The sequence below is a fragment of the Stylophora pistillata genome, chromosome 5 (assembly GCF_964205215.1).
Source record: "Stylophora pistillata chromosome 5, jaStyPist1.2, whole genome shotgun sequence".
Classification (NCBI taxonomy): Eukaryota; Metazoa; Cnidaria; class Anthozoa; order Scleractinia; family Pocilloporidae; genus Stylophora; species Stylophora pistillata.
Genome location: NC_142523.1, coordinates 30,831,307 through 30,844,370, shown reverse-complemented (window position 1 = coordinate 30,844,370; position 13,064 = coordinate 30,831,307). Strand labels below are relative to the sequence as shown.

At 38.6% G+C, this 13,064-nt stretch overlaps 1 protein-coding gene and 2 pseudogenes across 1 annotated transcript in view; 2 read left to right on the top strand and 1 right to left on the bottom strand.

Moving 5' to 3' along the window:
- Positions 1-13,064, top strand: part of LOC148731419 (uncharacterized) — a 387,633-nt pseudogene that overhangs the window by 355,687 nt on the left and 18,882 nt on the right.
- LOC148731420 (neural cell adhesion molecule 1-B-like) overlaps positions 1-13,064 on the top strand; it is a 284,150-nt gene that overhangs the window by 258,685 nt on the left and 12,401 nt on the right. The window lies entirely within an intron of this gene.
- LOC148731421 (uncharacterized) lies at positions 889-1,535 on the bottom strand (annotated as a pseudogene).

Genomic DNA, 13,064 nt, shown 5'->3' with positions numbered 1-13,064 from the left:
CCCAATACACTCCAACTTCCTTTCTGGTGTCCAAAACCCCGATAGAATCTTTGAATTTCGAAGCGCTCCAATGTCCCAATGGTTTGTTCGTTTAGCATCGATATAAGTTTTCTCTTATTGTAGTTTTCCTTACAGAACGGTTACCGTAGCAACGATGCAGCCCTTAAGAAACACCATTCACACTTGCTTGATTTGCCCGTTACTTTCAAACAAATAAGTAGCATGTATTGTCATTATGGGATTGTAATCAGCGTATACAAAAGTTCAACCCTCAAAACCCGACAACTGATTAACAGCTAACTTTTAATTTCCCTATTCTATTCAAATGTTATCGAGCAAACAGGTAATGAAAATACCAAACTTCTTAGGAAGATGTTGTTATCTTGATCTAACTCCAAATTCTTGTAACTAATTCACAGGGAAACGTGTAACAGCTAAAGGGGAGAATTTACCATCAGATCGTGGGAGTAAGGTAAAGTCTGTTTACGAGCCTAGTAGCCCATTAGGCCGGTGCTTAACTCCGGTTTCTGTAGCATGAAGCGACTAGGAGTATTTCTACTCCCCCCTGGATGGGATGCCAGTCCATCGCAGGGTTACCCCCAGCATTAACTTTGCCGGTACCCATTTCTACACCTGGGTGAAGAGAGGCACTGTGAGAGTAAAGTGTCTTGCCTAAGAAAACAACACGATGTCTCGGCCGGGGCACGAACCCCAACCACTCGATCCAGAGTCGAGCGTACAAGCCATGAAGTCACCGCGCCTCCACAGATCGTGCGAGTAAAGGGGTTAAAACAGTCGATGCAGTTGCCTTAATGCCACCTCACTTTTTTGATGATTTTAATCGCCATTTCGCCAGGTGAACAAGGCCTCGTAAAACTTTAAGATTCATTAGGTACGAACATAAATGTTCCCGGGTGGATTAAGCGCATTTTTTACATGATTGTCACACTCTTTTCCACAAGGATCATTGACAGGCCAGCCAGTCGTATCGCTAGAGTCGTAGCGGTAATAGATAAGGGAATAAGGGTTCTCATCGTAGCATACCGTTACTCCTTTCACTATCTCAAGTCGCGGCACTGATGGCGGCAAAGTGTCCTTACATGTGTTAGTCACATGCTTGACAATTCGACAGTTGACGTTACCTTCCCGCCAATCAACCAAGTTGCCTGTTCCCGGATGACACACCAGTCAGTTGTTTGTGTTGCTCTTGATGAGGACCTGTCTGCCGAGTTGTTTCCAGAGTGAGAAGTTCACGGCGTTATAATCTGTTTCATTCAGTGGAGCTGTTGTTGATATGCCATCGTAGCCGTGTGCTGGCCAGTTTGGCCTTGGTGTCACAACGTTTGTAACACTTGTAAAATCATCGTAGTTGGTGAACGTATAACTCCAAACTAGAGTCCAGCCTCCTCCATCAGCCTTCATGTCGCAGTAAACCCGAAACACGTTAGACTTGGAGCCACCGATTGGATCTATCCAATAAACACCCTCGAGGGAGGGAAAGGAGATCGTAGATAGTTTGGTCGAGGTGGTACTCAAAAGACTGGCAGTGGAGGATTTTGTTCTCCAACAAAATGTAAAGGAAAGTTATTCTGGATATGGGCAATGGCATCATATGGGTCTCCTTCTTTTATATTCACCGTGTTCAACCTTGGAGCACTAAACGCAGCAGTAAAATTGTAAGGCATGCGCAACGAGATCAGTCTTTGATGACCAGGTGCTAATTTCCCGCGCAAAATTTCCAAAGAAATAAAACATTGAAAGGCTGAGACGTGTAAATATGCAAGACCCTCACCCCTTCGTGTTCACCCCTTGGTGTTTACCCCTCACCCCTCAGTTACATGCTCACCAAGACTTCTTACCATTCTCTTGTTTTAGAGCCGGACCAATAAGTTGTGGGTGTGTCCAAGGGTAGCAAGAGAGGGGACATGGATAACGAAGGTGGAGGAAGCATTTAAGTCCTGGCTTTAGATGAAATATGGGAGACTACAAAAACGACTCTTGCGATTAAAAAAGTATCAAGAAGTAAAGTGAACTAACATTAATAAGTGATGATGTCATTACCCAATGACGTTTGAAAAGCAAAAATAAATTATCAATATTTTATCGACATCTTGAAAAATTTGCCCTGGTATCTCACCACTTCGCATAAAAAAAAAACCTTTATGGAATTACACTCAAAAACGAAAAGGGGAATGTGATATTAGACTTATTTCGGAGTGAGTAGATTAGGAAGCTTCTTATCTTCGGTAGGGGCAATTCAGTTGTCCTAAAATTAGAAGACAGATCTGTGTTAAAAAACAAAGCTTTCAGATTTCAAACAGACAATAATGGAATTTCTCTTCGAATGTTCAACTCATTGACTCACGAGTGAACGCAGAAATGTATCATTTTGTTTATCGTATAAAAGCCATGGGCCTTTACTGACAAAAGATTCGATGAATGACCCTAAATTGACATATAATCATTTGGCAAACACATTGTATCGAAGGACTATCCTATTAGCAATATTTCCTTTCTATTCTTTACTCTGAATTTTGCCTAAAGAGCAGACAAGTTTTCTTACCCTCTAATATTTACCTTTCTTTCCATGTCGGTCTAAACAGGTAATACTGAAGGAGTTTAAGACATAGTTTAGTACGATTGTTTCAGGGTATACTTGAATCTGTCTCCTAAGGAGAGGGTAAACAACCTTAACTGTTTTTGTCAATTTTTTCACTTTTATTATTTGCCTAAATGTAATGAATTAGGACTGTGACACAGGTTAACTCGATCTAGAGGCAGATCCTTTCATGTCATGCCTTTTGTTCGCGCGCAAAGCATTACCTGACATTCCGCCTTGTTTTTTTAAAGTCTTAGAAACGAGACTGGCGTACGCACCTTAATTATTTGAGTTTGCAAACCTCGATGAAAGTAAGTTCTTAACTACTTTGATCAATATTTACCTCCATAATCCTTTCTTTCCTTTCGTACTCCGCTCGGTAACTTTCAATTTTTTTCAATCAGCGCACAAATTTGGTTTTTTTTTTGTTCATGAATCCTTTTCAGCCTAGTGCAATGATCAATCAATCAATCAAATAATCAATAAATCAATTGATACTTTATTTACCCACGTAGCGTCAAGGAGCTCATAGAGCTTGTTCAAAATACGTACGTGCCTCTAAGATTAAGAATCTAAAAAACCTAATATATACTGTCAAAACCTAATTGATTAGAAATTAAAATAACTAACAATTAATATTAAAATAAGTCTGTACAGTAAAATTCAAAGTCACTTAAATACAGGTATAAAATGGTGAAGCAATAGCTTAAATAATTTAAAATTAAGATTAAAAATTAAGTTTGTACGATGAAATTGAGAGTCACTTAAATACAAGTATAAAATGGAGAAGCAGCTAAGTCTCAATGTTCTCAATAGCTTCTTAAAAGCTTTGATATTATTGGCCAGTTTTACACTTGTAGGTAATCCATTCCACAGCTGCGCACTCATATAAGTGAAAGATTTTTTTATAAAATTTAAATGAAATTTAGGTGCGCACATATTAATGCCGGTTCCTCTCAATTTGTACATAGTTTCCCTAAAACTACAAAAATCTCTGATATATTTGGGACCGTCGTTATGCAAACATTTATATAACAGAATAAGATATTGTTGTTCCCTTCTCTGGTCTAACGTTTCCATATTCAAGATTCGCAGCAATTCATCATAAAGGATAGACTTGAGATAACCTAGCAGTGATCTAAGAATATAATAGTTGGCATATTCTAGCCGATTCGCTTGCACTTTTCCCAATCCAAGAAAGAGGGGGCAACAGTATTCAAAATGAGGGAGAATGAAAGTTTTGTAGAGCCTTAACATAACATTGCCAGGGACAAAACGCCTGATTCTCCTAAGTGCGCCACTGTTAGCGTATATCTTTTGAAGCTGTTTAGTAATGTGATCCTTGAAAGATAGCATACTATCAAGTTCAATGCCAAGTATTTTGATAGATGGCAGTGTCTCAATGACAGAGCTGTGTATGGCCAGGTATTTATTCATACTCGAAATTTATGGAGCTTGTCAGGCACCTAGCTTAGATAGCTAATGAATAGAGTAGAAAATAAATGAAAATATAATACTAAAAAGTTACAATAAAAGTTCAGAGATGATAAGTAAAATATAAGGTTAACTAATTAATTAATTAATCAACCAATTAATAACATTATTAAATACACTAATATAACTATATACAAGCTACTGAAAAGATAGAGTACTAAAACTACATCCAGAGTAAGAATTACATTAAGTCTAAGAGCTACAAAGGGTATAATAACATACGTCAAAAGTAATTTTCCTGATACGTGTTACAAACTCTTTTAGTGTTCGTGAAGTTCTTAAGTCATTATTTAAAGAGTTCCAGATTTTTGGACCAAACTACCTGAAAGTATTTAGCCCATGCTTAGTAGTGTTGACTCTGGGTTGTACAAGAATCAGTTCGCCAGGTAGGTTGTGTGAGTTGTTTACTTACAGGGACCAATGGGTACTGCTTGCGTCTTTGTGTTGTTGATCACCAGATGATTCTCTCGAAACCACGATGATGATCGCTCAAGACCATTATTCACTACAAATTCGAGAACCATGGGCGAGACGTCTGAGGCATACATAGTTGTGTCGTCGGCGTATAACCTCAGAGATACATCCGGTATCGCGTAGTTCAAGTCATTTATAAAAAATGTTAAACAGCAGCGGTCCGAGGAGGGACCCTTGAGGAACGCCCACCATTACTCCTGAGTAGTTGGAGCAAACACCGGACAACTTAACTCGCTGTCTTCGCCCCAACAAATAGGAAGATATCAAGTTTAATGCAGACGGAGAGGAGCCATACGCTTTTAATTTAGCCAATAGGAGGTTATGGTTAATAGAATCAAATGCTTTGGACAGGTCCACTGCCACGGCTATAACTGCCTCCCTTTTGTAAAGGCTTCGCCTCCAGTCCTTAGTCATCTTCAAGAGTGCGGTATAAAAAGAGTGTTTCTTCAAGAACCCAGATAGATTCCGAGAAAGATGTTCATGGAAAGCGCCGTACAGCTGGTCAAACATAACCTTCTCGTACACTTTAGAAATGGCAGTAAGAATGGAAACAGGACGATAATTTTCATTGCGTGTATCCTCATCTTTTTTAAATAGCGGTGTCAAGTTCCCACTCTTCCATTCGGTTGGCCATGATTGCTTTATAATCAGATAGTTGATCAGCTGTGTTATCTCCTCCGTTAGGATAGGAGCAGTGAGCCCTAAGAGACGCGGTGAAATTCCATCTACGCCAACAGCCTTCCGGGGATTTAGATTGTCTAAGATTTGACGAACATAGCCACAGCTCACAGGCTGGAAGACAAACTGATCTAGCAGCATTTTGCCAGCGATTAGATTTACACTTGGATGATCGTTGAAGTCATTTTCACGGTGATTTGTTGAAACTACATTGGCGAAATAGCTATTAAACATTTCCACCACCTGCCTGGGTTCCGTCGTGACCACACCGTTCTCAACGAGAGTTATGTTACTTAGTTTATTTATACCAAAGTTAGGAAGAAGAGGCTTCATTTTCTTTTAAAATTCACAAGGATATTTCGCTCCCGATGCCGTGTCGTAGTAAAATTTACTTATTCCTTTGCGCTTAAGTAAAGTTACTTTATTACGCTGTTTCTTACAAGCAACAGCGTTGTTGATTAACTACGTTGCTTTATTATGCTGTTGCTTATGATGAAATGAATTACGGCCGCGCTAAAGCACGGGTGACATCAGATCTCAGGGGGCGTGTCAAAAGTTCCTAAGCTAAAACTGGGTACTGAATCACATAATTTAAAGAATCACATGCTGGTGTTACAGCAGACTCGGCCGACATTAGAAAAGGTAACCCCACCCCCTCCCGTCTGAGGCCTTAGTATATTAGTGAGCCCCCTCTTTGGTAGTCAATTTTTGATCGTCCCTACTTTAACAGTCTTCTAGCGACGACTGACTCCTTCTCCGTCCTCCTGAAAAATGATGTGATCCCCCAAATTTCCCCTCCACTGCGATCAATAACGAGTGGTCTCTAATCTCATAATGAATAACAACATTTTCGAATTAACATTATCACTTACTCTTTCTTTTTGTTCATCAGAAATTTTCGTATTCTAGGCCCTACAATTTAAAATGGGAAAGAATGTTTCCTTTAAAAAGTTCTTATAAACTCTGAAGCTAAAAGATTTAGAACAGTTACGCACGTGTTAAACAAAGTCGTTGCCATTAATGAATTCACATCAGCCCTCTAAAAGGTTACGAGCCCGACAACGTTGGTAAGTAACAGGCTGAAAAAGGATAACCTCGTACCTTATTTAAGGAGTCGAATATTAACCAAAATGCTTAGTATTTTTGACAGGGTCATTTCAAAAAAAGAAAATTTATCTTTATGATATTTCCGTTTATTTGTGTGTCGCTTTTTTCACGAACTCTGTGGGTAAGTGAAACATGTAATGAGTCAACGTGACGACTGAAGCAGTCAGACAATCAGGTGTAACATTAAAACCTGTCGTTCTCAGTCAAAGTAATGGTCACACCATATCACCTCAGAGTGAGACCAGACTCATCCCCAATCTTTCCCTCGCCTAAGGACCCGTTACTATATATCACCGGGGGAGGACGGGGATTTCAAGGGGTTCACAAAGTATTTAGGGGGAGCAGAGGGGGATGATTTGTCGCTAACGGGATATAAAGGGGGGACGTTAGGAAATTGAGGGTCATTCCAATACTACAGAGCCCTATGGGAAGGACTAAGTCAGATGAATTTTAACTGTGATTTATGGAAAATATTCCAGCTCTCTTCCCCCCTCTAGGCAATAATAATGAGGCCTCCATTTTCTATTTCAGTTGAATTAGGGCAGATGACTAGCGTAACATTTATGATCTATCTATAACGTTTCCTGCATGTTGGAAAAGACGATATCAAATGTCACTTACATTTTATTGTTCTCAATGTAATTTCCATCTAAAAGATATAAATAAACTACAAAATTAAGCGTCACTTAGTGTGAAAATAAAGTAATCGTTAGACTAAAACAGCGCTAAAGGTTTAAATAGGTCTTTAAAAGGTAAAAAATACTAGGGAAAAAGAGAACTAGAAATGTTTCAAACATAAAGCGTATGTAATAAAGGGTATCCAGTTGAACTTTGCCAGAACGCTATGTGGCTGTAACAAACTGTGAGTCATTGGCGTGTCTATTAGCTTAGAACTCCTCAAAGATGTCAGATATTTTGGTTCTGACTCCTTGAAATCCCCCCCTCCCAGCCATTGCAACGTTCACACATGCACAGACGTCAATCGAACGACTGTTAGCGCGCTTTTTCCCACCAAACGCGTTCTACGACGAGATGATTTTCTGATATCTAACACTTTACATCCCTACATCAGTTATCTATTCATTTCCTGGTGCTCACAGGAATTTGGTTAACAGCCAAGCGCTTCTTTTGTTTGAGATCATTTCCTTCATTCTCGTGACCTTAACATTTCATTCAGAAGTGGAAATATTGTAAATGAAATTAGAAGTTAGTCACTTTTAGGGATCGAAGGGTTAATTCAAGAGTGGTTTTTTGACATTTGATTCACTTGCCTTGCCAAGCTCCAGTTTCATTTTAGTTATGGATATCTCTTGCTGGTGCGCATATCTCCAACCCTACCCTTTGCAGTCTGCAGTTTTTCTATCTCATCGTTATGCTCGTTGATCTTGTTCATTAAATTTGTTACACCAGATTGAAGCCAACCGCCTTCGTTGCTCAGCCTGGAGATTGCACATTTTAGCTCGGCTTCTTTTCTATTTCAAAGAGGAAATCAGAGAAGAAAAACCGGTTGAACTTCTTAGATCAAATGTTTGAGATTGTCAAACATGTTACTGCGCATGTTCATAAAATAAGGGCTAGGCTACCCAGTGGTATTCACCTTGGCTCTGAATAGCCTTTTTAACCTTTTATACCATAACATCAGAATACATATTCTCCATACTGTTTTCTATTCATTTTTAAGACTCTGGCAAGGAGAATTTGCTCAACAATCAATTGCAAGAGCTTCTCCAAATGGTGACCATTTCCTATATTCCTGTGACGTTAATGCGTAATTCGAGGGTGATATTGTAAGGAGAAATATGAGGCAGTCATTCTTAAGCTAGAGGTCCAAGGACTCAACGTTTTGGTTTTGTTTTTTGAGGGTCCCAGTCAAAATAGGCTCGTTTTCTTTTCCGTTCAACGTGATATCGAGAGCGTAAATAATAGTGAGTGACTTATTTGTTAAACTTTATTCAGTATTACAAATCAAGAGAGGATTTAATAATGGAACACCTACCGATCCCTTTTTTTTCTTTCTTCCTGAAAAAATAGAACAACAACAAGCAATAAATCATAATGCACGTGTAGTAATAGCAAGGGGAACGATTTCATATACATTTTTATATTCGCGAACTTTAAATTTCCTCTAATTTTTCTTTCCAATACATGTTCTGTTGATGCTTCTTTCTTAAGGAATTGATTTGTGATTGATTCAACTGCCCTGGCTGAGCTCAGTCCACCATTCTTGAACCTTCAAAACAAAGTGCAAAATATAGGGATCTAAGCGACGCATGCGCACTGAAGTTTCACTACACACCAGCAGGTTTTACAAATCCACAAGCCGTGTTGCTTGAGGAAGGGCTGGGCTTTACTATTCTGACACCAAATTCAATTGACGAATAAAAGTGTTACATTCCGCAACTTACACGTAAAGTTTGGTTTACTCTGCTGCTTTCTTTCTGTACAACTTTCAACGTCGTACTCATCGCAAGCAGATTCTCTCGGTCTTTCTTCAACACAGATTATTAAACTGCTTACAGTACAGATTATTAAACTGAAAATGGAGTGTTAATTTAATTTACTCCATTTTCACTGCATTAGTTTGCAGTGGGGAGGGGCTAGAAATGAACATAAAAGCTATACGTGCTAGTCCACCCTTCCACCCATCCCACCCCAGGGGAGAACATCCATCACACAGTAATTTCGTGTGTGGGAAATTAACGTCTCCTACCCCAACCCTGCAGGAGACGGGACCTCCATTTATTAGTCCCTATCCGAGAAAACTAGAATATCTGACCATTTCTTGATGTTATAAAAAGGTAGCAAATTCTTCTCAATTATTTTAATACCCTGAGTGTTGGTCTGGCCGGGGCTCGAACCCTCGACCTCCAGCACAACAGTCCAGCGCTCTTTCCATTGAGCTAACCGGGAGGCGGTGTAAGGCGAATGTAAGGCGGTGTAAGGCGAGTGTTCGACAGACAATTTCGAGATAATTTTTGCGAACAAGAATTTTGACTGAAAATTTCTGTAGCCTGACAACATTACCATTGCTGACTGAAAATAAACGACAAAAACTTCACGCAACATCTATTGCATCTGAGGCTGAATTCATCTTAGATGGAGCATCATCATTGGTACGAACTCGAGTCGTGAAGGTCATCTGTACAATTTTTTTTTTTTTTTTTATTTACCTGGAAAATCCTCAAGTAAAATATCTAGAAAACAAATGAAGAAAGATCTGGGCCCTGTTCTTCAAAGGGTAGTTAACATATACCCACAGATGCAAGCCGTAACAAAATTATCCAGTAGATCACCTTATCCAAACTTCGAGCTGCGACATGAAGGTAACACAGAACGCAGATAACTACGAATCGTTAAAACCTTTCTCACTTTTTATTCATCCATTCTTCTGATTCCCTCGTTTCTTTCAACTGGCAAAGAGGAAAATAAGTCTTAGTAAATTCAGAGAACGAGGAAGGAATACTACCGTAGTAGCGAAGTTCATACCTCTCTGTTTAAATGCTTGGCCAAAATTTCGCCATCTCTTACTTTTCAAGACAGCACAAGAAAACATATCAGTGCACTATAGCCCAACCTTAGCAAAAGTACTATAAAATCGTTTTCTTTAACGAATGTTCGCAGTATCTCAAACCTTTAAGCCACGTGAGTCTTACAGCCAATAACATCACGGAAAAACTGAGCGACATTTGACATAAACTGGACTAACAACATTCTACTGACAGCAACTATTCACTTAAATCTGATGATCACTTCCGCACAGGTTGTCAAAACGTCAGTCACCACCACCGACAAACAGTCCTTCTCATGACTACACTCTCCCGGACGATCGCACTACACTTTCACAATCCTCTAAATATAATTTAACCCGCTCGCTCGTGGGATTGATCAGACTGTTTTGTTGTCCTTTTTTTTTGAAGTATTTTTTTTCTACTCGCCCTTCTTGATGATACTGAATATTGGTGATAAAGCTTTTGTTCTTGAGCCTAAATTTGAAACTGACTCTGAGTTGGGCCTAAAACATAGGTATTCCCACGGACATAAACTATATTGTTTTATTAAACTTGACACTCACCGAGCTTGCCGAATAACTTTCTTATCAAGTTCAAAAGTGGTGAGTTCTTGTTCTGCCAAAGCTACTTTTGAAGCCCTGCAGTGGAACGAAGAAATGTTTAGATACCACGTCTTGCATGAAAAGAGACGAAAAACCTTAAACACTTATCTAATTTCAAAACAAGTATGCATTTAAGTCTCCTCTGAAAACTAAATTGTAGTTTAAAAGAGTTATCATTGTCCAATGATTGAGGCAAATTAAAAAAAATTAGGAGAAACCGCTGAATAAAATCTACTGTCTATTCAAACTAGCCGCAAAAGCGTGAGATTTATCTTAAGGGAACTAATCATATCCAAAGATACCCGAAGACTTCCGAGGATGTTCCAAAAACTTCTGATATCCCGAGAAGTTCTGATGTAACCTTATCTCTTACGCTCTCCAATACAATAAACTTGAGGCCCGATTGTACCCGAAGACACCCATAGGTTTCCGTGGACGTTTTAAAACTTCCAAAGACTTATGAGTTTTTTTAAGTAACTCGATCATATCCGAGGACACCCGAACACTTCCAAAGATGTTTCCAAAATTTTTGATGACATCTCCAAGAGTTCGGATGCAACAATAACCATTGCGCTATATGCTATGATTTAGCCTGAGACCCTATCATATTTAGAGACACCCGAAGACTTGCGAATATGTTCCGAAAACTCCGAATGATATCCCGAAGAGTTCTGACGCAACCCTATCTCTTGCGCTATGTAATGCACCTCAGTCAAAGACCATATTATATCAGGAGACACCCGAACACTTCCGAGGACGTCTCAGAATTTTAATTTTTTGCAAAAACTGATCTCCAGTACTATTTCGTACATTACTTTAGCTTAGGTTAAGCCTATACATACGCAATTTGCTGTTGAAGATTTTCGATTTCCTTCTTCTGGTCTTCAGCAGTTTTTGTTAGATCCTTGTATTAAAAAAATTTTAGTATAATCTCAGAGCTGAGCAAAGAGTTTCCAGCAATCTGATTGGTCGAGCGGTTCCTTATATGACGCTATATAAACCGCTCCACGCGGCTTATATATAAAGTTAAAATAAAATGTTAATAAATGTTACTAAAATGCTATGATTTTAGAAATTTCTCTGTTGGTGAGTTCTGAAATTATACTAAAACAATTATTCGCCTGAGGTTCAGTGAATATTGTCGATTAATCCCCTCGACTTTCTCTCGGGGATTATTCGACGATATTCACCTCGCCTACGGCGAATAATTGTGAAATATTAGAGCATGCTGTAATTTGTTTGTTTTCTTGTTTATTATTTTATTATTAGTTTATAGAACATTAAAAGCAAATTTACACAACCCGCATATAGCATTAGCTAGTCTTGGCGGGTATTAGTAATAAATAAGTAAATACTACACATTGCAAGCTAAAGAAGTTTCATTACCACAACAAACTAAAGAGATTTTACAATAAACTAAAGAGATTTCATTACTACAAACCTACTGGGGTTATAAGCCATGCATTAGTTTACTACATTATAAGCTAAAAGATACGTACAGTTGTCATACAAATTAAATGCAATAAAATTACTAGTGAGTTAGAACAAGACATAATAATCAAATACAGTTGGGGAAATATTCGCAATGCTCTAACGCTAAGCGGCCGGACTGCCTTTAACACTTATTGAAGGTTTCATCCATTTAAAAGATACCGTAGAAATTGGAAACAATTATATAAAGAATTATTTATGAGGAGAAAATTCATGCGAGATAAATGCAATAGAAACTACATTCAGGTACATGAAATATCTCTTTCTGAAACAGGGTTGAACCGGAAATTCTTTAATATCCATATAAGCACCCACCAAGTGTCCCTATTCCTTAGCCATACAGCGTCAATAACCTTAATCTTTAGATTGTCTTTCCAGGATGGCTGACTAGAAGATTTTGAAAAATGTGAAAAAAAGAAAATTAAACACCGGCTTTAGTATTGAAAAAGAAAACCCCGAAGATTTTGCATGAAAGGGAAAGAGTTTGTGAATTGCAAAGAAGATACTTTGGTAAAGGGGAAAGTAGTTACTCAGAATTTTCCTTTAATGTCTTTAGAAGACTCAACAGAGACATAATGTTGGTCCAACGACTGCTGACCGGAAGTTTACGCCCATTACCGGAAGTGATTTTGTGTTACAGTATTATCCGCTGCATGATCTGTTTCTTTTACCTTTTCTCTTCGCTTTTTCCGCAGCGCTCTGCTAAGGGGCAGTCACCTCGCATTCTGTGGACTGAAAATGCCACAAAAAATTTAATTTCCACCTTACTTTTTACAACCTGCCGCATATCGCTGACTCATTAGCGAACTTTTACATTCAAAGAAAGTTTAAGAAACAAACTATCTTACAGACCTCGTTCTCGGCTAAGTCTTCCGAAAATTTTTTTTTTTTTTTTAATAATAGCTCTGTTTGAAAACCAGTGACAAACTGTTTTGAGGAATTTTCCACTGCGTTAGGAATATGTCCGCGCTCGCTGGTTCAACAAACACCTAGGACTGTGTCTGTCGTTTTCTTCACTTTATTACAGTCATACTTTCGCTCATCACAACCGTTGTAATCAGTCTTTCTTAATGTTACAAAATTACCTAGTTCTATTGCTATCACAAGTAA